We start from the raw sequence: 25163 nt of genomic DNA, 5'->3' as shown, positions 1-25163 counted from the left end.
TTTGAACAAACGTGCCTAAGAAAAATCGAAAAAATCTTGGAAGACAACGGCCACCCGCTCCATCAGAACTACGCCAGGTCGTCGCGAAGTGGGCGACTGCTGTCAATCAAAACAAGACCGGAGCGGTACAAAAACTCGTTCGTACCTCACTCGGTCAGACTCTATCACCGCCACTCATTGATCAGGGAACATGAAATGCACCAAGATACCTGTGTGTAGACGCTGAATGAACTCTTTATGTTGTCTGTTGTATTTATGTGTATTTTTCTGTTGTGTTGTCTTTATATGAGAAACGAGTCCTTGTAATCACAACAAATTTCCGTAAGGATCAATAAAGCAGTCTTAGTCTTAGTTCTTAGATGTGACGTTGAGTTCTAATGAACAACAGGGGCCCATTTCGAGGCTGTATTCAACAGTCTGCCTTTGAAATTCTGTTGACTTGCTGTGAGAGAGATTTGGATCACCAATTGCTTGATGGTGATCAGATACTGTCGAAGACGTGGTCAACTTGAGATCAGTAAGGGGAGACGAGGGGTTCGTATATCAACACACGGTTATCGATATTTGGTTTGTTTTTTCAAGAAAGGTTCGCTCATCTTGCGAAAAGCTCGTCCACATTACACGCTATCCGAGGTTTGGCTGTGCTACACCTAGGCCTGCTCGCTATCCGAGGTTTGAATGTGATACATCTAGGCCGACTCGCTATCCGAGGTTTGGCTGTGCTACACCTAGGCCTGCTCGCTATCCGAGGTTTGGCTGTGCTACATCTAGGCCTGCTCGCTATCCGAGGTTTGAATGTGATACATCTGGCCGATTCGCTTTTCGAGGTTTGACTGTGCTACACCTAGGCCGACTCGCTATCCGAGGTTTGGCTGTGCTACATCTAGGCCTGCTCGCTATCCGAGGTTTGGCTGTGCTACATCTAGGCCTGCTCGCTATCCGAGGTTTGGCTGTGCTACATCTAGGCCTGCTCGTTATCCGAGGTTTGGCTGTGTTACATCTAGGCCTACATGTCTCTAACCTTGCAGTACTGTTGGCATAGTATTCATTTAACTACAAAAAAAAAAAGCGTCTAGATGCATGTAATTTCCAATTCGGATCAATAAAGCCTTCCTAGTCTTAGAAATTCGACTTGTGTATTGAGGTAGACTACACAACTCACTATTCGAAACTACTTTTCTCAGAGGAATACGACTAAGCACTTACACGACTTACACTCCTATAACACACACACACAATTCGGATGCAATGTTTTACATCTAATGTGCGTGCATGGGAAGAGACTTTTTTTTCTCTTCTTTGCAACCAATGCGCGCGAGAGAAAGGAAGGCGCACACAACAGAAGTGACCTAGCTAGCGGACGTGCCGCCGCGTCTAGACGCCCGACGTCTGTGTCAGATGTACAAGTCCCTCCCTCCGCTCTTCAAAATGTTGACCCTCCCCCCCTGGTGGGGGGAAGAGGCAAGGCGGCCAGAGTGGAGCCCTATAAGCACCGATTGGGACAATTGAGTACCAATGCACTTTGGCCCTGACTGCGTTTATTTTCATTTAATAGGCACTACAGGCCCAAGAGTCGTGGATCTAGATAGGGGCAAGTGTAAGGCGAGTCTGGGACTACTAGTGTAACATAGATGTACTTAGTAACAATACCATCTTTATTTCTTATATCACAGCATTCACTTACATACAATAGGAGGGGGGGGGGGGGGTCCTTGTAAGGTTTACGTAAAGCCAGTAATAGCGGTCAAGGCTGTTGGACTCGATCAATGGCCAAGAGATATTGGACGCCTCTGTTTCTCGTTCTTGGCTGAGATGAGTCGGAGGCACCTCCTCCCCAACCTATAATGTAAGATCTCTTAGTTTATGAGTGTGACTGTAGTTCCTAGTCTTTGCGCAGGCACTTCTCACTTAAGAGGACTTATTCAGCGCATAGCGACCATTAAAATGGACATTATTCTAAATTAAACTTTTAAAAATCCTTTGTGCTAATTTAGAATTGTTTCGTTACATTGAAAAAAAGTACAATCCTACCTTTTGAAAACCTAAAGATTTGCAACTCTTATTTGATTAACAAAGGTGTAAACGTGGCCATACGACGCATGGAAACCAACATGTTGTTTATATTGAAATTAAATTTACAGACAACTTTTGGTGTCAGAATTATAGTATGTAGTATTTTTATTTATCAATTGCTACCTTATTTTGATATAAGATATAAGATATTTTTTTTTATTCCATTATAGTGGACGCTATGCTTCTGAAGTTCTGAACTTCAAGTTGCTGATGTTGTAGCCCCCAATGGCTTAGAGAGGATATACTCTCAGTTTTAATGGTCATGACATCTTCACATTGCTAATACACGTTGTCATAGGCACACTTGTCTTTTAACGTTCTCTTCAGTTATAACTATTACTATTATTATGTTATCTTCATTATAAATACTTTTGTAACCAATATATTATACTATGTTTAAAAAATGGGAACTCTCCAGCATATCATCCGCTATAATGGACACTTTGAACCCCGCCCCCCCCCCTTTTTTTTTTACGGTGGCATAGCGTACTGAAAATAGAAATGTTGATTAGACTGCAAAATGAGTTTGTCTTATTCCAACGCTCTAGAACATGCCATTAGGTAATAAAGATGAAATGTAAACTGAAAGTCGTGAGAAGCCGTCAGTGAAGTGATGCTTGTTCTAGTCAGTGTAGTAGGTACACATGTCCACATTCAATGAGAATACTTGTCAACTCGGTAAAATCTTGACCATACAAATTACGTGTACAAAAATAGATAATCCTTTTTTCTTAATCTTTTTTTTAAAATGAAAATGATGCTCATATTTAAAATATGTGGGGGGGGGGGGGTGGATTCACAGCTTTGTTAAATATGTGCATGAGTGTGCAAACGTTTACAAAGGAATCAGCAATGAACTGATGGTACACATAGAATGTGTTGTACTGTTGTTTCATTATGAAGTAATTCTCAACCAGAAATTGTATACCTTATTTTTTTAAAGAAAAGCCAAGAAGCACTATTAACATTATGGCTCTTTGAAACATAGTACTAAGCGCAACACTTAGGAGCAGGATCGGATTTAAGACTTTATAAGGCCCAAAGCTTTTGAGGGCCCATGTAATCAACATAAGGCACTTGTTACTTAACCCTTTCTTCAAAATGATAGAAATTATCCCTGGAACCATTTTTGGGGGGTCTCCAAACAAGTGTGGAACTTAAAAGAAAAACACAAGAAAAGGAAAAGAAGAAGATTGTTCAAGAGATGCTCAAATAAAAGGACACATTGGACAATGTCAAGGAAGCTATATCAGTGTTGCCAATTAAAAAATATAAATTACTTTGTGCTTCAAGAGGGAAAAACCAAGAAATTTGAGTCTGCACTGCTCAACAAGTGCACACCAATTATTACATGCTTTAAAAAACACACGCAACACTTCAGCATTCTGTGCACATTAATAATAATAATTGTTTTTTTTTTTTAAGATTTCAAGTTTAAAACACATTAGTCCCCAAGTACACGTGAACCCCAAATGTTTTTACAAAGCCTATATCAACACTGTCTGTCTGGTAAAAAGTTTCTACACGTTATTTCTCCCACACCCAATATCAGATTTATGTTGAAATTTGGCACAATAATTTCTTGTACCTACCAAAACAGGAATCAATTAAATAATTAAGTATTGGTAATTGATTATTTTGTTTGGTATTGAACAAGGGAAAGAAATTGTACTTGACAGATGTGGTATAAGTTGAATTAGTCCATTTGAGGAGGCTTGAGCCCTCGAGTTCGAATTCAAGTCGTAAACATTTTTTTAATGCATTAAAAAGCGATCACGGTAACATTTAAACAGATACTCCCTCCCCCCCTTCTTCCCTCCCCCTTTTTCCTGATCTATTTTTTCTAGATCTATCACAACTTCAATTGTGCGACTATTCCAAACTAATTGATACAATTACAATATAAGCTTTTTTTGTTGTTTCTTTTTTGAAAGTTTTTAAAAAATGTTTTTCGTGTTGTTCAGATCCATGTAATTTGTGGCGGTGTCTCCGTGGGATCTTGAAAATCACATGGAAAAAAAAAGTGTGCAATACTGAGATCCTTGCGTGAACAGGTATTCCCAGCATCTTTACAGCCCTCAGACAACGCCGCTTGCACTGTTTTGGACATATTCACCGGATGGAGGACAATCGCATCCCGAAAGTCATCCTCTACGGACAACTCGCGACTGGCTCAAGAAAAACTGGTCGCCCCCACCTCCGTTACATAGATGTAATAAAACGGGACCTCAAATCAGTGAACATCAATACTGACCATTGGAAGACATAGCTCTAGACCGCACCAGATGGAGAGAGACAGTGACCAAGAAAGATATGGACGGTGAAAGAACATGGGTCTCAGCTCAGGAAGAAAAACGTACAATACGAAAAATGGCCAGCTCCTCTGCCACTGAAGCAAAAGCCACCTTAACCTGAGATTTTTGTGGACGGGAGTGTCTCTCCAAAATAGGGCTCCACAGCCACATGAGGAAGTGTGCGAGATGAACATTAGTCGTTCTACGACTGAAGGAGGCCAACAGATCAGATTCATACTGAATTTAACACGAGATATATGAAAGATCTTCCTCAGTCTGAACAGAAACACGTCAGAGAAGCTCCAGAAAGTCGAAATTGACAAGTATATATCAAAATTCTAGTTTTTTTTTTGGTCATATGATTCTCACTTAAGTCCTCCACTACTACAATATGGACAAGGACAATTTTTTCTCTTTAATTCGAAAGTTTTCCCCACGAAATATCGAATGATATTTTTATTAGTATTTAATGCGCTCACTTTCTCTCTCCCCTCCCTTTCTGTTATATATTTATTATGAGTGTACATGTTTGTTTTAGTCTTGGACTTTAGTTGTTTGTTGGACATAAATGGTTCTATATGTAACACAATATACGAAAGGATATATCACCTAACTTTAATTTCCTCCGCAGATCAACAACTAGACATAGATCTGACCGGCTAATGTATCAACAGAACGACCAAGACTCTATAAGGGTACTGTATCAATATATCTTCCTCTTCCTCATTATATTGGAGGGTTCAGGTGACTAGACCAATAGTTAAAATTAACTGCGCAATCGTTTCCAGATCAGTCAGCTCTCCTCTATAGTTTTTCTTCAATAGACTGTTTTGGGGGTCAGTGATCTGTTCTGGCCTCTTGATGAAGAATGTACTTTTGAAGGACAAGGTCGGCATTCTTATGTAAAACTTAGAAAAGGCAAATTTCACTAGTCCCAATTTTCAGCTTCCAGAACACACGTTGTCTCATTATGCTGTATCCAGCTCTGAGGCGAAACAGCAGACGTTGGTCATGTCGGGATCAGTGTGTCAGTATTGGAGATTTTCACGAAAAACTAAACAAGGATGATATATTCAACCTCAAAACTGTCAACTCCAAAAAAATTGACCTGAAATTTGAAGTGTAAATTTGATATTGAATGCAATAGCCTATTGTTTTAAATAACATGAGTGTATTGCCAATTTTGTTTTTAACTAAGTTTTCAGTTGTGCCACTGTCACAAAGCGAAAGTCTGATTCCTTCCCATTGAACTTATTGTGTGCTACAAACGGAAAGAACTTGGACATTTGGATGTCGGCAATGCTAGAGAAAGTCCACGAAATTCTCAGAGACCTTTAAACAAAACAACATAGCATATCCACACTTCCTTTACTTTGCACGCCGGAGACACCAAAAAGCGAGCTATTTATAGCTGTGTCAGTGTCGGCATTGGAGTGGTCATGTAGACCTACTCACGCTTAAAGAAAATGAAGAAAAAAAGATGCTAAGTATTAATCCCTTCTAGTCTCTCTAGTAATGATCATGATCCATGGCCGTCCCCTACTGAAACTTTTGTGACCAGCCAAGCGGAACACGTCTCACTCATTAGCTTGGTGTTGAGATATTGAAGCACCTGGCTCTGAACATTTTATAATCGATGGACGTGAATCTTAAGAAGACACGAAATCACCATCAGATATTGTTGTCTTTACAGACTCCCAATCCACACTGCAAGCACTTAACAGCAGCACCTCAAACAGCCCAAGAGAGTTGTCAACACTCATTGTGATAATCCATCAGATGATACCACAATTAAATATCAATATCACATTACAGTGGATCCCTGGACACATAGGCATCATGGGAAATGAAAAGGCAGATAAACTATCAAAGGCAGGATCATCTATGGAACAACTAGATAGACCTGTTAACTATCTCACCCTAAGGTCAATAATAGTCAACAACCACAAAGAGGAGTGGCTCACCCAATGGGCAACAGGAAACTCAGGCAGAGCCATGTACAAAGTAATGACCATGCCTAACAAACTGGACAGTATTAACTTCCTTCCCTGCAAAGAACAATCTACAATCTTCTTCCAACTAAGAACAGGACACACACCTCTTTTAAATTACCATCTTAACAAAATAAATTCCATACAACTCCCTCTTTGAAGACACTGCGCCCACCCTTATGAAACCGTAAACCATATCCTTTTTGAATACCCCTTCCTAATCCACCTTAGGCAGACCCCACTACCACTACAGCCCAACATAACCAACACCCTGTATGGCAGTGCTGAACAACTGAAGCAAACAGCACACTATTTTTCCTTGCCACAGTCTGCAAAAGAGCTGACAGCTCAGCAGCAGCAAAAAGTTGTCTAGAAGAAGACACGAACGCTGAAGTTTCATTACTGCAGTTTATTTTTCATTACTTTTAGTATTATCATGAAACAGATGGGGAAAAATGGCGGTTCAAATTTAAGATGCCCCTAAAACAACACACACACACACACACATTAGCAAGTGAACGAGTCGATGCTATGTTGTCACAAGGTGGACGTAAGGTAATGTTCTTACCATAAATATCAAGTACAACAACAACAAAACTTAAATATCGAAGTCAATTGGGAAAGTAAAAGATTGAATTTACAACAGACGGTAGTAATACAACAGTTGTTTGCGTGGTCAGTCAGATAGTAATTCATATGATGTTTGCGTGGTCAGTCAGGTAGTAATTCAAAAGTTGTTTGGGTGGTCAGTCAGGTAGTATTCCAAAAGTTGTTTGGGTGGTCAGTCAGATAGTATTCCAAAAGTTGTTAGGGTGGTCAGTCAGGTAGTAATCCAAAGTTTAGGTAAACCCAAAAGTTGTTTAGGTGGTCAGTCAGACCACTCGGTCAGCATCGTCAAAGCTGAAAAAAAAAGTTAGATTTCAAGTTACAAATTAAAAAGCTTTTAGGGAAAAAAATCCTACATGGAGTACCAACGCCAGGAGGAAGCACTAGATGACACCGTTACAGAAGCAATGGATACCATCACTTAGTGGGCCTTTCGCAAACTGAAAACAGTGTAAATCAATGGCGTATGATGTGAAACTGTGAAAGAGACAACAATGGAGCCCCAACAACACCCATATGAGGTTACAGGATAGAAAAATATCTATAATTTTATATCCACATTTTCTAAGAAGAACTCTAAAATTCAGTGAATGAATCCAAATTTAATTCCTACACTAAATAACTTTTTTTTTTAAATTTACATGTAAGCTTTTTTTTTTTTAAATCAGCTCAAAAAGCCTTACAAACATAGATTGTCACGTGACTTTGTGTTAAGTGTATATGGGTACGTATTTCTACCAAACACAAAATGTACTGAACAGGACAAAATGTTGAAGACAGAGAGAAGCGTGGGCATCCGTTAACTGATAACCTAGCGTTCAAGCAAGCATAGATTCAATTACCTTGAGGTGACATGTCAGATTGGTGTTAATATGTATTAATTTCACATCTCATATTTTGAGTTCTCAGATTACCAAAAATTGTGTTGACACCCACTCAACAAGTGGACGCAGTGGCCCATTCATTTAATCAGTAATGTTTTCGCCAGCTTGTGTGTCGATGCTCGATCACTAGGTAACTAAATACAGTGCATGGTCAACTAGTTCTGAGTTCTCCCGCCCGTAGAATGCATGTATTTAATACCAGGGCTGACAGACTCTTTGTGTGTTTGTCCGCTCTCCAGTAACTAAATCTATTAACCATTGTACTTTCCAAATAATTAGTCTATATTGTATTTGCATGGGCGTAGACAGGGGTTGGAAAAGAATTTTTGGGTTCAACCCTCACCCATTCCTTATCTGAAATAAAATCTCCCCCCCCCCACCCGAAATAATTCACACAGAGATCTGTTTTGGTTACAGGTCGCTGGGATCTGAACCCTACGAGATGTCAAGTAATAGTCTGAGAAATACTTAAGCAAACTACAGTCACCAAGGTTCAAATGGCGATCCCCAACTGTCATTCTACCCTATTCTTAGCTACTCCGAAAAACCAAACTGAGCCGACCAAATGTAATTAGCATGTGTATGAATGCAAAGTAAAAAAAAAACAACAAACAACACTCCTCCTTTCCAACAAAACATATAAAAATTCCGGTTACGCCCGTGTCTATTTGTCTAATCTAGTTTTTCAATCAATGCTGTGCTACTTGGTTTCCATGTGCAGTGTCTGTATATTCCCTATTACGTGTCCATCTCATCTCCCAAACATCGTGTTCGTTTCTTCCTAGTTGTTTTTATATGTCCCTTAATGTACGCGTCAAGGTCTCATGGCACGTGTAAATAAGATGTTTATTACACATTAGTTTCGTGAAGATACAATACATTTCTCTTACTACTAAAAATAGACACATGTAGTGTTTTTGAATTTCTTCTCAAATGCTAATCTGAGTAAAGGTCTATACACAAGAGAAGATAATTTAGCGTGGTCAGTCAAAATAGTTTCATGTTACATATTAGATCCACTTTTGTGAATCTAGTATTGAAATAATGTTATTTAGCAGATGCCAAGCAGACGGGCAAGGCGTGGGGACAGTTGGAGAGACTCGCCCAGAACCGAGACGCTTGGGGGAAGCTGGGCGGTGGCCTTTGCCCCAGAAGAGACCACAGGCGGAGACGAGATGGAGTGTTTATAGTTTATAATGTGTGTACGATCTTCCAATCATAGCACCGTGAGGATCAAAAGTGTTTTATTTCATAAAGAAGATTTCTGTTATTTAATCACTTAAATAACCATCCCCGGTAATACGTTGAATTTAGGGTCATCGAGCATAGTTCTGAAACTACAAAAGTGTATCCAACCGCCACAATTCTACCATTACACTATACACTGACTATCTGGGGAGAAAGATTAGATTTCTTTCCACTCAAACATTATTAAGACAACAATTACGTTTTTTCATAAATGACAAGATAATGCGATCCCAGAGTAGTCAGGTCAGGGATCAAGGATGAGATCACAATATCTCGCTCAAGCTTAACCTTCCAAGACGTCCTTCTAAATGATCACGATCACATGGATCTAAAATTCGAAAGTCTAGTCGCCCTTTCTGTGTTTTTTTTTTTTAGTTTCATTTTCCTATAGAATTAAGTAGTACCATCAGTCACGCCATTCGTCCATTTGTCCCAGTACCATCGAGAAAATTGACCTATCACCACACCAGTGATCTAGTCTGGGTTAATGACGTCTGATGTTTCGTCACGCAAAACTTGTACTCCGACAGCCAACATCAAAGCGCTCAAGAGAGGCTAGTAGTCTCATCCAACAAAACTGTCGAGTTATCTTCACTTGACTCGTCAAGTGAACCAAAAAGGTTCAAAGCTCTATCGTTTTTCCTTAGGGAATAAAAGGAAGGTCAGTTCAATAAGAGGAAGCTATAAGGCAGTGATGCCCAAAATACGGCCCACGGGCCAGACTCGGCCCGCCGGAACGTCGGTACAAAGTGTACAAAATACCCCCTTCATAAAAAAAAAGTTTGAAAAGTGTAATGAAATTACAGACCATATAAAACTAATAGCAACTCTTTTCCTTTAAAGGGAAGATACGGAAAAAAAAGTCTAGCTTTTTTGTGTTTAATTATCATTTAAGGGACAACGTCGGCAGGTCTGCACCAGACAGCTAATAACCTAGCCACACAACGCCAACATTAAAAAAAAAATGGAGGCAACTCTTTACAAATATGAAGAACTTGGACAGAGAAACAATGTGAATTTCAAAGTACTTGGTAACATAAGCCTCAGCGCTACCATGACAACGCGTTTTTAAGCAGCTATAGTAGGAGTTTTTGAAAACTTCCTTTAAAAAAAACACCTTTTTTTTAAATTTACATTATAATAAATCAATACAGCTGATTTCGTTAGATATTTAAACTGTACATTTTTTGCCTCATTAAAAAAAAAGATAATGAGAAGTAGTTGTGGAGTTTGCTCTAGGGAAAAAAAAGTAGGGGGCGGCCTAATCGGTAGTCACCAAGCCAAAAGAAAACAAGGTTACAAAAGACAGTTTGTGTGGAAACACAAACTCAAAATCGGCCCCCGAAGTGGTCCACCCAGGCAGGCTTCAATATTTTCAGAAAGAACATCCGAATGAAATTATATCAAAGACAAAGGACAGATAAGAATGGAGAAAGAAGGTTGACAGATTTTGTGTAGTGCCCCAACTGTCCAGATCAAAGGATAGGTGAAAGTGAATGTAAAGTTAGATGTGAACCTGGCCTAACTAGTTCCCCTTTCAGACCTTGTGGTGTATAGGGCAGATGATGTAAAGTTCATCTGTTTTTGTGGCCTATGGTTAACAAGGGTGTCATGTAGCCAGCACAACGACTAACCACCTTTACTTTTCCCCAACTAATGTTAGGTAGCCATTAGAGCTGGGTGGACTCAGAGGCGCCCAAAGATTCCGAAGTTGAAAATCCCAGTCTTCACCAGGATTCGAACCAGGAACTCCCGGTTCGGAAGCCAAGCGCTTTACCGCTCAGCCACCGCGCCTTCACGGGCCTAACTGATGTCTTATATTCAATCTAATTGTTTTGAAAAGGCTCAATCTCTTATTCGAATCCTCAAAAAAAAAGAGTAGTTAAAATATGAAAGGAGAAGAAATTGCTGTTTACAAGATGACTATTCGTTTTAAATTATGTCTAAGTTATAATGCATAATAAATAGATTTTTTCTCTTTAAAAAAATAGTAAACATTTATTTGTGTTAATATAGTACTTAGTATAACAGAACTTACATAACTTAACAATACAAATATAAAAACAAAAATTTAAATCTACAACCGTTTGCATAAATGTGTAACAGAATATGGAGAGAGCTCGTTTCCCCTAATAAAGAGCCTCAAGTGTTTGAGTTTTTAATAGTTGTAAAAGTGGTGTATTTTTATGAAAATACTGCTTGCATAAGTGATTTAAAAAATTAGATTTTTCGCTTTCAGAAAAGAAAAAAGTAGCCGTTGCATCAGAACTTTGAATGGTCTAAAACAGTGATGCCCAACCTAATTCGGCCCGCGGGCCTTTATAATTTCCTACACTCGTCTCGCGTGCCACATGAACGAAAAGTTATAAAATGAAATGAAATTGTTCTGAAACTATTTTGGTAGAAACCTATGGATTTGATACTTAATCAATAGGTTATTTGACAATTATATATTTTTTTACGCGTTAGACGCTGGCATTATCTCTCTACTTAAATGTGAGCAACACCGGCTCATTTTGTGGTCTCTTTTTGATAAATATTTCCATGGATCCTCCAATATCTAAGCATAGTTTAACAATTTTTTATTCGCGGCTCAAACCAAGAATGCCACCATATTTATTTTATAAAGTGGTTTTTATGTTGTTGTTTTATCAAACAGCCACACTTTCTTTATAAAATAAATATGTTGGCTTATTATCATGTTCATAAACACACAAATGTTAAAAATCATGATACCAATCCATCAGAGAAAAAGTGAGGGCCCAAATGTAGGTAAAGATACATTTTTTCAACTTTTTTTTTTGTTTGGAAGGTAGATTTCTACACTTAGTGCCGACGTTGCGGCGGGCCGGATGGAACCACGTCGCGGGCCGAATATGGCCCGCGGGCCGTAGTTTGAGCATCACTGGTCTAAAATATTGTGATGTCGGATTTTCACTATCTTTTCTAGTTAACGAGATCTAAACGGGACGGACGGACAGACGGATAGACATTCACACAAAACTAATAGCGTCTTTTCCCTTTTCGGGGGCCGCTAAAAAGATAAAACCTTCATTTGTTGAAGCGTCGCTCCTTATCAATCAAATATTTTAGCGGGCCCCGAAAGGAACATTTACTTTCATATACCATTTCAAATCCAATTATAACTCTCGTCTGCAGTCTCGTGCTCAAGCAACGGCTAAGTTTGATTAGCCGAATCGTGCCCTCTTTTTGTACAAACTTATTAATTAAGCAGGAGTATACACAAGCGTATAAGCTATTTATATCCACAGTGTGATGCAAGCAGCTCGTCTTGGTCACGTTCTTAGACAACAACACACAAAAAACGGCGGTGAAAACCTGATTGAAATGTTGTCTTAGCAATGTTCATAATGGGACCATCGGGTTGCCCATTCGCCAAAACCGAAAGGGAAAAGACCATAGTTGTGTTTGTGCTGTCTGGCTGTCCGTTCATGGAATTGTTAATTACCAACATTCAGAAACCCTGGGACATGTGACTACGAAATGACGCCATTGTGCTTAGTGTCGTTTTATTACTATTCTATGCTTCATACTTGGCAACTTGATTGCGTCATAGATGTATGTGTTCTCAGAATGGTTCGCCATAGATGTGTGTGGGAGCTGGGTGCTAATGGAGTCTTGGAGTCAATGGTTTTATGGCATATCGGGATGGGTAATTAGAACACTGAAACGTGGATCCACTTCTCTCCTAGAGTAAAGGTAATAGGTACAAGAGAGAGTATCTTCTCTCCTAGAGTAAAGGTAATAGGTACAAGACAGAGTATCTTCTCTCCTAGAGTAAAGGTAATAGGTACAAGACAGAGTATCTTCTCTCCTAGAGTAAAGGTAATAGGTACAAGAGAGAGTATCTTCTCTCCTAGAGTAAAGGTAATAGGTGCAAGAGAGAGTATCTTCTCTCCTAGAGTAAAGGTAATAGGTACAAGACAGAGTATCTTCTCTCCTAGAGTAAAGGTAATAGGTACAAGAGAGAGTATCTTCTCTCCTAGAGTAAAGGTAATAGGTACAAGACAGAGTATCTTCTCTCCTAGAGTAAAGGTAATAGGTACAAGACAGAGTATCTTCTCTCCTAGAGTAAAGGTAATAGGTACAAGATAGAGTATCTTCTCTCCTAGAGTAAAGGTAATAGGTACAAGAGAGAGTATCTTCTCTCCTAGAGTAAAGGTAATAGGTACAAGACAGAGTATCTTCTCTCCTAGAGTAAAGGTAATAGGTGCAAGAGAGAGTATTCACTTCTCTCCTAGAGTAAAGGTAATAGGTACAAGACAGAGTATCCACTTCTCTCCTAGAGTAAAGGTAATAGGTACAAGAGAGAGTATCCACTTCTCTCCCAGAGTAAAGGTAATAGGTACAAAAGAGAGTATCTTCTCTCCTAGAGTAAAGGTAATAGGTACAAGAGAGAGTATTCACTTCTCTCCTAGAGTAAAGGTAATAGGTACAAGAGAGAGTATTCACTTCTCTCCTATAGTAAAGGTAATAGGTACAAGAGAGAGTATCCACTTCTCTCCTAGAGTAAAGGTAATAGGTACAAGAGAGAGTATCCACTTCTCTCCCAGAGTAAAGGTAATAGGTACAAGAGAGAGTATCTTCTCTCCTAGAGTAAAGGTAATAGGTACAAGAGAGAGTATCTTCTCTTCCAGAGTAAAGGTAATAGGTACAAGAGAGAGTATCAACTTCTCTCCTAGAGTAAAGGTAATAGGTACAAGAGAGAGTATCCTCTTCTCTCCTAGAGTAAAGGTAATATGTGCAAGAGAGAGTATCCAATTCTCTCCTAGAGTAAAGGTAATAGGTACAAGAGAGAGTATCCACTTCTCTCCCAGAGCAAAGGTAATAGGTGCAAGAGAGAGTATCCACTTCTCTCCTAGAGTAAAGGTAATAGGTACAAGAGAGAGTATCCACTTCTCTCCTAGAGTAAAGGTAATAGGTGCAAGAGAGTATCCACTTCTCTCCTAGAGTAAAGGTAATAGGTACAAGAGAGAGTATCCACTTCTCTCCTAGAGTAAAGGTAATAGGTGCAAGAGAGTATCCACTTCTCTCCTAGAGTAAAGGTAATAGGTACAAGAGAGAGTATCCACTTCTCTCCTAGAGTAAATGTAATAGGAGCAAGAGAGAGTATTCACTTCTCTCCTAGAGTAAAGGTAATAGGTGCAAGAGAGAGTATTCACTTCTCTCCTAGAGTAAAGGTAATAGGTGCAAGAGAGAGTATCCACTTCTCTCCTAGAGTAAAGGTAATAGGTGCAAGAGAGAGTATCCACTTCTCTCCTAGAGTAAAGGTAATAGGTGCAAGAGATAGTATTCACTTCTCTCCTAGAGTAAAGGTAATAGGTGCAAGAGAGAGTATCCACTTCTCTCCTAGAGTAAAGGTAATAGGTGCAAGAGAGAGTATTCACTTCTCTCCTAGATTAAAGGTAATAGGTGCAAGAGATAGTATTCACTTCTCTCCTAGAGTAAAGGTAATAGGTGCAAGAGAGAGTATCCACTTCTCTCCTAGAGTAAAGGTAATAGGTGCAAGAGAGAGTATCCACTTCTCTCCTAGAGTAAAGGTAATAGGTGCAAGAGATAGTATTCACTTCTCTCCTAGAGTAAAGGTAATAGGTGCAAGAGAGAGTATCCACTTCTCTCCTAGAGTAAAGGTAATAGGTGCAAGAGAGAGTATTCACTTCTCTCCTAGAGTAAAGGTAATAGGTGCAAGAGAGAGCATTGAGAAATTGAAATCCCTGACCAGTTTAGGATCATCAATTGTGTGACTTCTCCTTAAAGGAATGAAATCCAAGACATTTAGATTTGTTTGGGAGCACTTCAAAGCCCATGTAGATTTCTATGTACATGCAACCGCCACGACCTATTGGCTGAGCTTCCCAAAGCGCTAGATCTAGAATCTATGTTGTTCTTCTTACTCCGACAGAACCATGGTCAGTAGGGATGCGTCTCAAGCGGCCTCCAACTCAGGAAGAGCAGGGCAACACCTTCACATTCCGCAGCGAATGCTTTAAGCGGCTCTATGTACAGAACGGTGACCCAAATTACGGGTCAAAGTTCAAGTGCGTTCACACATACTTTCTCCCCTGTTTCCATTATTCAGATCAGACTTTGGGCTCTTCCCGGGACGCCCCCCGCTCCCAGGCCTGTTCAACACTGAGAATGTATGCCTTGACACACAGCAAAAGAAAAAAAAAACATCCAGGAGAAGGAGCAGAGGGTGGAGGAGGTAAGACGCTGCATTAATGCAAGCAGCACAGGCAAATACCCGCCGTGACAACGCCGTGCAGGGTTGCGTGATCCTACAAACCCCCTTTTTTTTCCCTGTTTCGCTTCTAAAGCTCTCTCATTGGGAATTACCCCCCCCCCCCAAAAAAAAAAAAAACAACAACTGGGTAAGCGGGAGGGTGGAGATGAGTCAAGGAGGTGAAAGCCCGCTAAGGCATGAGTAAACAGGCTCACCCCTAGTTTCTATCAGACATGTACAATGATGGTATAAATAACAACGTTAAAGCTTATGTCATTTAAAAAGATAACAACATTTGCATATCTTAGTTGTTTGTTGTTGTTTTTTTCGTTTGCGTTGTAAAAAAAAACAACAGGCTAAATACCTAAACGCCTCCAGGGGACGAGGTGACCTACTCGGCGTCCGTCTCACCTGTCACTCCTAAGTCTCTTCGCATTAGTCATCAAGGTGACACACGTTGGGGGTGGGGGGGGCGCTACAAAAAGGATTCCGCGTGTGCGAAATAAATATCAAATGTTAACATGTAAAAGAATTGGTTTGTTTTTCTCTCTCGCAGTATACATTGAAAGTTGGCAGCACCGATAGCTTGAAATGACGACTATCCAACAGCTAAATTTCGATAGACCCCCCCCCCCACCCAGAGGGGGTTTCAATTGAACAACTCTTCGTTTCGATGTCGTCTTTTCTTCCCTGTCACCAAAGTGTCACAAATACAGGACGATCTGTCAAAACGAGACCAATCGTCATAGAAGGCCTGAACACTGACCTGCAACGTCGCAACCTGTGGGGACATTAGACCAATAGCTCGTTGCCACGTCACACGCCGGTACGACGTAGCAATGAGCTGTTGGTCTCCACTGCCCACAGGTAGCGACATCGCAGATCAGTGTCGAGGCCTTCTATAAGGAATGGTTTCGGTCAAACTCAAGGCTCTCCCCCCCCCCCCTCATCAGCAGCAGCACGCTAGTATCGACACGTTCTCTCAAAGTGCTAGAGTCAATGCACACTACGGATAGGCCCTCAAGTGTCTAGCATTAAATTGGAGTGTAGATGCTGATACAATAGTAGGAGTGCCGAACGTCAGACAATGTGCTCCTACAACGCATGCATCTATAATATATTCGCAAAATGTCACTGTTTGACTGATTCATTTATCAATGGAGATAAAGATATCTCAGAAACTGCCGAACGGATTCGCATGACATTTCGTACACAGGTTCCTTTTATCTCTTATGTGCTTGACATGAAACGGATTTGATATATTCGCAGTCTGAACGCCGCTATTTGCGAAACATCGCAGCTTTCTATAGAATCTTTGTACACAAAATAGCTTCAGTCTTATATCTTATCTTATATAATACAGACGTTAATTCAAAAAAGAAGATGATTACGTCCTACGCGTCATGCATTCAGTCATGCATATTAACCAATGACTTAAATTCTGCCAAGTCACTGGTTTTCCTGGCTAGCTCAGGCAACCCATTCCATGCTCTAATAGCACTAGGGAAGAAGGAGCATTTGTACAAATTTGTCTTAGCATATGGGACGAGGAATGTGCCTTTATGTTTGTGTCTTTCTGAGTATTTTATTAAATTTTGTTTTTGTATTTGAAGATTATGGTTCAGTGTTTTATGTATAATTGCTACTTTACTTTTGCGTCTTCTGTCCTGAAGGCTTTCTAAATTTAGTGATTTTACTAAAGGTGTTACTCTAGTCAAATGTGAATATTCGTTTATTATGAATCTCACTGCTCTATTTTGTGTCTGTTCCAGTTTCTTAATGTTTTCTTGAGTTGAGGGGTCCCAAACAGAGGATGCATATTCTATTATTGGCATAACCAAGGTTAAATAACATTTTAGTTTTATGTTCTTATTTGATTATAGAAATTTCTTTAATGATTCCATGATAGTTTTTCATTTATTATAATACCTAGGTATTTTGCGGTTTTAGTCTGTGTTACTGGTTTACCATGAATAAGATAAGTGGAATTAATTTGTTTTTAGTTTTTTTTTACTCTTAATAACTGACATTTTTCTTTGTGGAAAGACATGCTCCAATTTGATTCCCACTTCTGTAACTCATCTAATTCTCTTGGTAGACTTTCTGTATTTTGTGTTGTTTTTATTGTTCTATATATTATGCAATCGTCTGCGAATAATCTGCCTTTTGTAGAAACATATATCGAAGTAGAAACAGATTGAAGTAGAAATATAGATCGACTTAAAATATAATATGAACGCAAAAAGAAAAAAAAAATGATAATATTTGGCAGTGACTAGTATCTAACAAGTTTTCAAATGAAATACTCTAAATAAATCTCACAAATTAAATTCAAAATATTTATTTTTTTTTAAATTTGCATTGCATAAGGGTCCAAACGTGAAAAAGTCCAGGGATCGCTTATGATTACGGCCTTGGTCTGTAATTTGGTCACTCCCCCACTTAAAACTGATGTAGCTCTAGGATTGTGACGACGCGCAGGCAGACAACCAAACACGTATTGTCGTGTCATGAGCTAGGCATGCGCAACAAGCTGAAGACGCAGAGTAAGGATTGATCGTACATTAAAGGCAAATTATGCAGGGAAATTAGGTCACCAGGTCAAGTTTTTTGACCTACTGAAATATATAAACAAAGATGGTGACAGCTTGAACGGAACAGACCAGCAACTAGCAATATTATGGTAGCCCAAAGACATTTCAGCGGCGATTCACACTATACAAAGTAATACTGTGAAAACACTAAGGCGATGCCGCCTATTACTAGATCTAGGCAGTGTTCAAATATCTTGGTAGGAAGCGAGAGTTAATTTGTCTGGACATCTTATTAATTATAAAGTAAATCATAACGTCATATTTCAACAAACAAATAAGTAGTTCAGGATTCTAAACAATACATACATATATAAATAATGTCGATGTTAAATTAAATACATTCAATACTTGTATCGAGTTGCAACTTGCGATGTATCGCTTTAGAGCTGTATCAGCGACGATTGGGAAATAAGATACGAGAGAGAGAGAGAGAGAGAGAGAGAGAGAGAGAGAGAGTTGTTTGTTATAGACAAAGACAAGATTACTGACAGCTAATGATGTGCTATATGGCTTTATGTTGACTGGGTGTAAATAACGTCTACTTACTAGGTATGAACATTTCCTCTGGGCACGTTCTATTTCTCCTGAATGAATGGTGCAGACGACAACAGAAGGTACAGTTCATAACGATACCGGAAGGGGTCAACTCTTTATAAACATTCCACTAAATACCGGATAGGTCAACTCTCGGTTCCAAGACCAGGTCTACTTCAATCCAATCGTGTTTTGTTTTTTAAACCCACACAGAACTCTCCCCTCCAGAAGCAATCAATAGTCAGCGACCTACTTTCTAGACAAAACGTTCAAAAAACACAAAAAAAAACAAAAAAACTGGCCAATGTGGTTGGGGAGGGGCGGTCAGAATGTAAAGAATGTAGTAGTAACCCATCACCCGTAGTACGTGCGTTTGTAGAACTTTAGCTAGCAGACGCTTAGGCAATGAAGAGATTTAGACTATTTCGTTTTAATGCAAAACAATATCTCCAGATGTACAATTATCTTTGATAGCATACTTGCATTTACTGTAAAGTACCCCTTTCAGACCTTGCGATCTATGGGGCAGATGATGATGTAAAGGTCATTTATTTCTGTGGTCCAGAGTTAATAAGGGTGTCATGTGGCCAGCGCAACGACTAACGGCCTTCACTTTTCCCCTACTAATTATGTCAGTTACCCATTGGAGTTGGGTGGATATAGGGGCGCCCCCTAAAAGTCAGTCTTCGAAAGGATTTAAACCCGAGATCCCTCAGTTTGGACGTCAGGCGCCTTATTACTCTGCCACCACACCCCCATTATCTACTCTACAGTTATACACTGTTATAGATCCATGATAGTATACTAATATCCACTCGATGTTAGCTTACATGTACACTGCACACAAAAATGTATATTATATCTAGCCTATTACTCATAGTCTTTTTCTCACCTATGTCAGAACTTAAGATGTAAGACAATACTACTGCATGTGAGATAGGCAACTAACAAAACTGCTAGCCACTGTTTCAAAATCATATTTTGTCTAATACCATTAGTGATCTACAAGAGACTGACCTGCATAAACGTTGTAATAATTTAAACGTTTTGTGTTGGTTTTAAATAAAGTCTCTTTAAGGTTACATGCATAATTTGTTTTTTTATGTTAATATTGAATGATTGCAGCCATATGTTGATGAATAGAAACATGACCTCAATTACTTGAAAACCCGATCTCAGCTAATTAGCAACATTTTATTATTTGGGAACAATATCTGAGTTACTTAAAAACAAAATCTTAGTAACTTAGGAACATGATATCAGTTAATCAGCAACAATATCTCAGTTAGTTGGGAACAGTATCTAATTTACTTTAAAATAAGATCTGTTACTTAGCAACAAGATTCTTGTTATGAACATGATCTTGTCATGTATGATTTTGTAATTATTAAGAATTTAGTTAATTAGGAAAATATAATCTAGTTACCTAGGAAATTAGATTTATGTCTAGACCCTTAGGAAATTAGAATTTCGTTTCCTGGGAATTTAGAATTAGGTTACTAAGGAAATTAGAATTTCGTTTCCTGGGAATTTAGAATTAGGTTACTCAGAAACAATTTAATGAGCTACTCATAGTTAACATTTCAGGGAAACGAGGAAAACATAAACATTTTTTCTTCACTGGCTTTGCACTAGTTTTCCTAAGACAATACATTTAGTGTATGGGAGAGTCTCACGATAAGCGCACCAATGTCAGGGACACTAAGATGAGCTTCAATGTTGCCCAGAAATGTGAACTTCATACGGAAGAGCTCAGAAAATTGGAGTCTGCTTGCTAAAAGGTGCGAAAGAAAAATCCTAATATAGATCTTTAAAAGATAGGCTGATCTGCACTTCCTTCATTCTGTACACAGGATACACCCAAAAAAAAAATGCTTGCTATTTATGAATGTATGAAAGTCTCCATTAACCAGTGTCAATGCCAATAACGTTGTATAGTACTGACACTTAGAGATCTATCAATGCTAAACAAAATACAAAATATCCGTACTGTAATGCCAGTCAATAATCGGGGCATTTGATATGGATCTAGCGGCTGTGTACATGTTACCAATCAACACGCGAAACAAAGCTAATTAGATGTGTGGATTCAAATAATGAAGTGGTGTCTAAACATTTCAAGAAACGCGTAGGAGGAACCATTGAATTGTCTTCAACGAAAGAACTTTTAAACAAAATGCATCAAACGATCAAACAAAGTCTATAAACAGTAGAGAATATCTGGATCTACTATTTCAATCAGCTGACTTGACAATAACACAATTAGCAACTCACGCTATTTGTCAGAAAACTAAGCACTATAATGAGCAACACCCGTTATTATACATCTATATATCCATCCATCCAAGAAGCGTAACAAAATGTCACTAACGATTTAGACGGAAATGTAACCCTCATTTCAAAGTTCTAGCTCTAGATCTGTGAAATGATCACACGACAGGCCTAACTTGGCCTAGATTCTAAAATACCACCAACAACAACACACACAAAAAAACATAAACACCACAATTGGCAGCGTTTCACTTGTGTCACTGTGTGGGTTAAAACTTACGTAACGGAAGCTGTTTGGTCCTAAGTTCAAGTAGTAGAGTGTCAGCTACTCACAGAGTCAATCCACTAGTAACAGGTAGTAACACGGAGAGAAGGGAGAGGTTTAAAAAAAAACACGCACCCAACCCACACACAACCTAGTGGTCCCTAAAGCCATAAATAGCAGAGGGCTACAAACAAGCCACAGATCCAGTGGCAATACCACAGCTCTTTCCATTTCCCATAATGGAGTAAGGAAGCTAGGAGAGAGAGAGGGGGGGGATGCATTAGGGAAAAAAAAAGAGAGAGAGGCGTGAGAGAGAGATGGAGAGGGAGAAAGAGAATACGTATGATCGAAAGAGGCACAAAAATCGAATCGGGATAAGCTTTAAAAAAAAAAAAACACGAGGAGGGGGGAGGGGGAAGTGATGTAGAAACTAGGTCAGTAGGTCATCAAATACCAACGGTTGGAAACCGAGGGACTGGTATTGCTGATTGGAAGTTTCGTGACCAAATGTTCAGAGAAGCACCTGGCCATACTGTACAATAGAATGCCTAGCCCATCGTATCTTGTATTCTTGATCTGTTGTATGTCAAAACATTATCCCTGCTCTATCAGACCATGATACCATTAAAATACACAGATAAAAGCAGTAGCCAATACAAAACCCAAAAGAGAAATCTTACTCTGGAATAAATGCAACCTAACACAACTACACCAAGCTGCGTTAAACTTTCAACAAACATTCTTATCAGAAAAAGACATTAACCAACCAGTCGATGACCTATGGAATTTCATTAAAAACTATCTTTAAAAAATATAGAAAATCATATACCAACTAAGTACACATCAAACAAATATAAATGCTGGTTTAATACAAGATTTAAGAATCTTTGTAAACAGAAAGAAAACCTGTATAGAAAATTTAAAGAAACTAAGGCAGAAAGAGTTTATAAAAAGTATATAAAAATTAATAATAATAATTTAAAAAATCTTGAATGTCACATGGAAAGAAAAAGTGTGCAATACTGAGATCCTTGCGCGATCAGGTATTCCCAGCATCTTTACAGCCCTCAGACAACGCCGTTTGCGCTTGGACATGTTCGCCGGATGGAAGATGAGCGCATCCCGAAAGTCATCCTCTATGATCAACTCGCGACTGGCACAAGAAAAACTGGTCGCCCCCACCTCCATTACATAGATGTAATAAAACGTGACCTCAAATCAGAGAACATCAATACTGATAATTGGGAAGACATAGCTCTAGACCGCAACAGATGGAGAGAGACAGTGACCAAGAAAGCTATGGACAAGTAAGTACATGGGTCTCAGCTCCGACAAACGGCCAGCTCCTCTACCACTGAAGCAAAAGCCACCTTAACCTGCGCTATCTGTGGACGGGAGTGTCTCTCCAAAATAGGGCTCCACAGCCACATGAGGAAGTGTGCTCTGAGATGAACCATAGTCGTTCTACGACTGAAGGAAGCCAATGATAAAAATTAAACACGTAACCCAAAAAGTATGCAGACAGCTGCAGAGTGAATACATAAACAATGTAATATCTAAAGATAACAATAAAAACCAATGGTCATACATTAAGTCTAAGAAAATGGAAACAACAGGCAAAGCACCATTAAAAGGAGAAGATAACACATAATGATAATGAAACTAAAGCTAACATCCTAAATAAATACTTTGCATCAGTATTCTCAGCCCCAGGAGACAAAGACATATTACTTACTTTGAACCAAGTAGACAACATAGTAGTATAAGAAAATGGAATTCACAAACTATTAGCCAACATCAAACCAAATAAAGCATCTGGACCTGATGATATTCCAGCTAGATTACTCAAAGAACTAAGCAATGAGCTAGCACCAGTGTTCAAAATACTTTCCCAGGCATCTCTTAACCAGGGCAGAGTACCAAAGGACTGGAAAGAAGCTAATGTCACCCCCCTATTTAAAAAATGAGAAGAATCTGACCCAGGAAACTACAGACTAGTATCACTTACCAGCATCAGATGTAAAATCCTAGAATACATAATATGTAGGAACATCATAAACCACTTAGACAAACATCATGTCCTTACTCCATACCAACATTGCTTTAGGAAATATAGATCATTTGAAACACAACTAATAGGACTAATTGATGATTTTTCAAAAGGTTTAGATGATAGTGAGCAAATAGATGCTATCTTACTAGACTTTTCCAAGGCTTTTGACAAAGTTCACCACCATAGTTTGCTTTAAAAAATTAAAATATTTTGGCATTGATTGTCCATTGGATCAGTGGATTAAAGATTTTCTGATAGGGAGAGAAAAAACTGTAATAATAAATGGCTCTAAATAAATAAACAGTAAACTCAGGTGTACCTCAAGAAACAGTCTTAGGTCCACTACTATTTTTAATTTACATAAATGATTTACCAATAGCATTAGGTCAGGAACAAAAGTCAGATTGTTTGCAGACAATTGCATAATATACAGAATAATAAAAACAACACAAGATACTGACATTTTACAAAAAGAATTAGATGAATTACAGAAATGGGAATCAAATTGGAGCATGTCTTTCCACCCAGAAAAATGTCAGTTATTAAGAGTAACAAAAACAAAAAAAAAACTAAAACAAATTAATTCCACTTATCTTATTCATGGTGAACCAGTAACACAGACTAGAAACGCAAAATACCTAGGTGTTATAATAAATGAAAAACTGTCATGGAATCCCCATATTGATGAAACTATAAAAAAAAAATCAAAACAAAGCATTAGGGTTTATTAAAAGAAATTTCTATAAATCAAATAAGGACATAAAACTAAAATGTTATTTAACCTTGGTTAGTCTAATAATAAAATATGCATCCTCTGTTTGGGACCTCTCAACTCAAGAAAACATTAAGAAACTGGAACAGACACAAAATAGAGCAGTGAGATTCATAACAAACGAATATTCACATTTGACTACCTTTAGTAAAATCACTAAATTTAGAAGACTTAAAAGTAAAGTAGCAATTATACATAAAACACTGAACCATAATCTTCAAATACAAAAACAAACTTTAATAAAATACTCTGAAAGACCCAAAGATAAAGGCACATCCCCCGTTTCATATGATAGGACAAATTTGTACAAATGCTATTTCTTCCCTAGCGCTATTAGAGCATGGAATGGGTTGCCTGAGCTAGCCAGGAAAACCAGTGACTTGGCAGAATTTAGGCCATTGGTTAATATGTATGGCTAAATGCATACGTAGGACGTAATCATCTTCTTTTTTGAAGTAACGTCTGTATCATATAAGATAAGATAAGATAAGATAAGAAAAAATGTTTTTACCTCCATTTAAGCATCAACGTGTCATTGACAAATCTTGGTGAAAACTGGAGATTTTTAATTATTGATAAATCTACTTTACAATGTGAATTCGCGAATCATAATGTGTGTTTACCTTTTTAAGAAGTTCGTCTTTTGGAGTACTAAAGATATGACTTATCCAACAGACATTTTTTTTGTCTCAGATATATTTTTTTAAACCAGTTTTACTAGATAGAGTCTCCTCTATCTGTGAAGGATAACGCATATGCCACCCCGTTCCCTACCCTTTAGAAAACTTCTTCGCAAAATAAAACACGGTTACTAAACAGTTTGTGTGGAGACACTAACTCAGAATCGGCCCCCCGAAGTGGTCCGCTCAGGCAGGTAAAAAGGCAGGTTTCAATATTTTCAGAAAGAATATCAGAAAGCAAGAACTACAAACTATCAAGAACTAAAACCCTATATCAGAAACCAAGAATTACAAACTATCAAGAACTAAAACCCTATATCAGAAACCAAGAACTACAAACTATCAAGAACCTATATCAGAAACCAAGAACTACAAACTATCAAGAACTAAAACCCTATATCAGAAACCAAGAACTACAAACTATCAAGAACTAAAACCTCCCTCGATACAAAAAAAAAAAAAAAGAACAAACGTGCTCGTGTCGAAAGTGTTGTTGATACTTTTGTATTGATAGTTCAACTAACGACTTATACCACATGATAATGAGACTTATTAATGTCATTATTATTACATTGTTAATATTCATATGCGTTCAATGAACTGATAGCTATGAAGATATAGTTGAATGTGAACCTGACCTAACTAATGTTAATG

General features: G+C 38.5%; 1 protein-coding gene across 3 annotated transcripts in view; it reads right to left on the bottom strand.

Annotated features, from left to right (window-relative positions):
* Window positions 1–25163, bottom strand: part of LOC106061551 (kelch-like protein 36) — a 79875-nt gene that overhangs the window by 39702 nt on the left and 15010 nt on the right. Inside the window, exon 1 of one of the 3 annotated variants that reach the window (XM_056012403.1) lies at window positions 21020–21247. The exons of 1 other annotated variant lie outside the window; for it this stretch is intronic. The gene's annotated coding sequence lies outside the window, so the exon portion shown is untranslated. One more of the 3 variants, XM_056012404.1, reaches the window with a different exon arrangement.

The sequence above is a fragment of the Biomphalaria glabrata genome, chromosome 15, assembly GCF_947242115.1.
Source record: "Biomphalaria glabrata chromosome 15, xgBioGlab47.1, whole genome shotgun sequence".
NCBI lineage: Eukaryota > Metazoa > Mollusca > Gastropoda > Planorbidae > Biomphalaria > Biomphalaria glabrata.
Note: the sequence above shows the minus strand (reverse complement) of the source record. Positions and strands in the feature narration are given on the sequence as shown.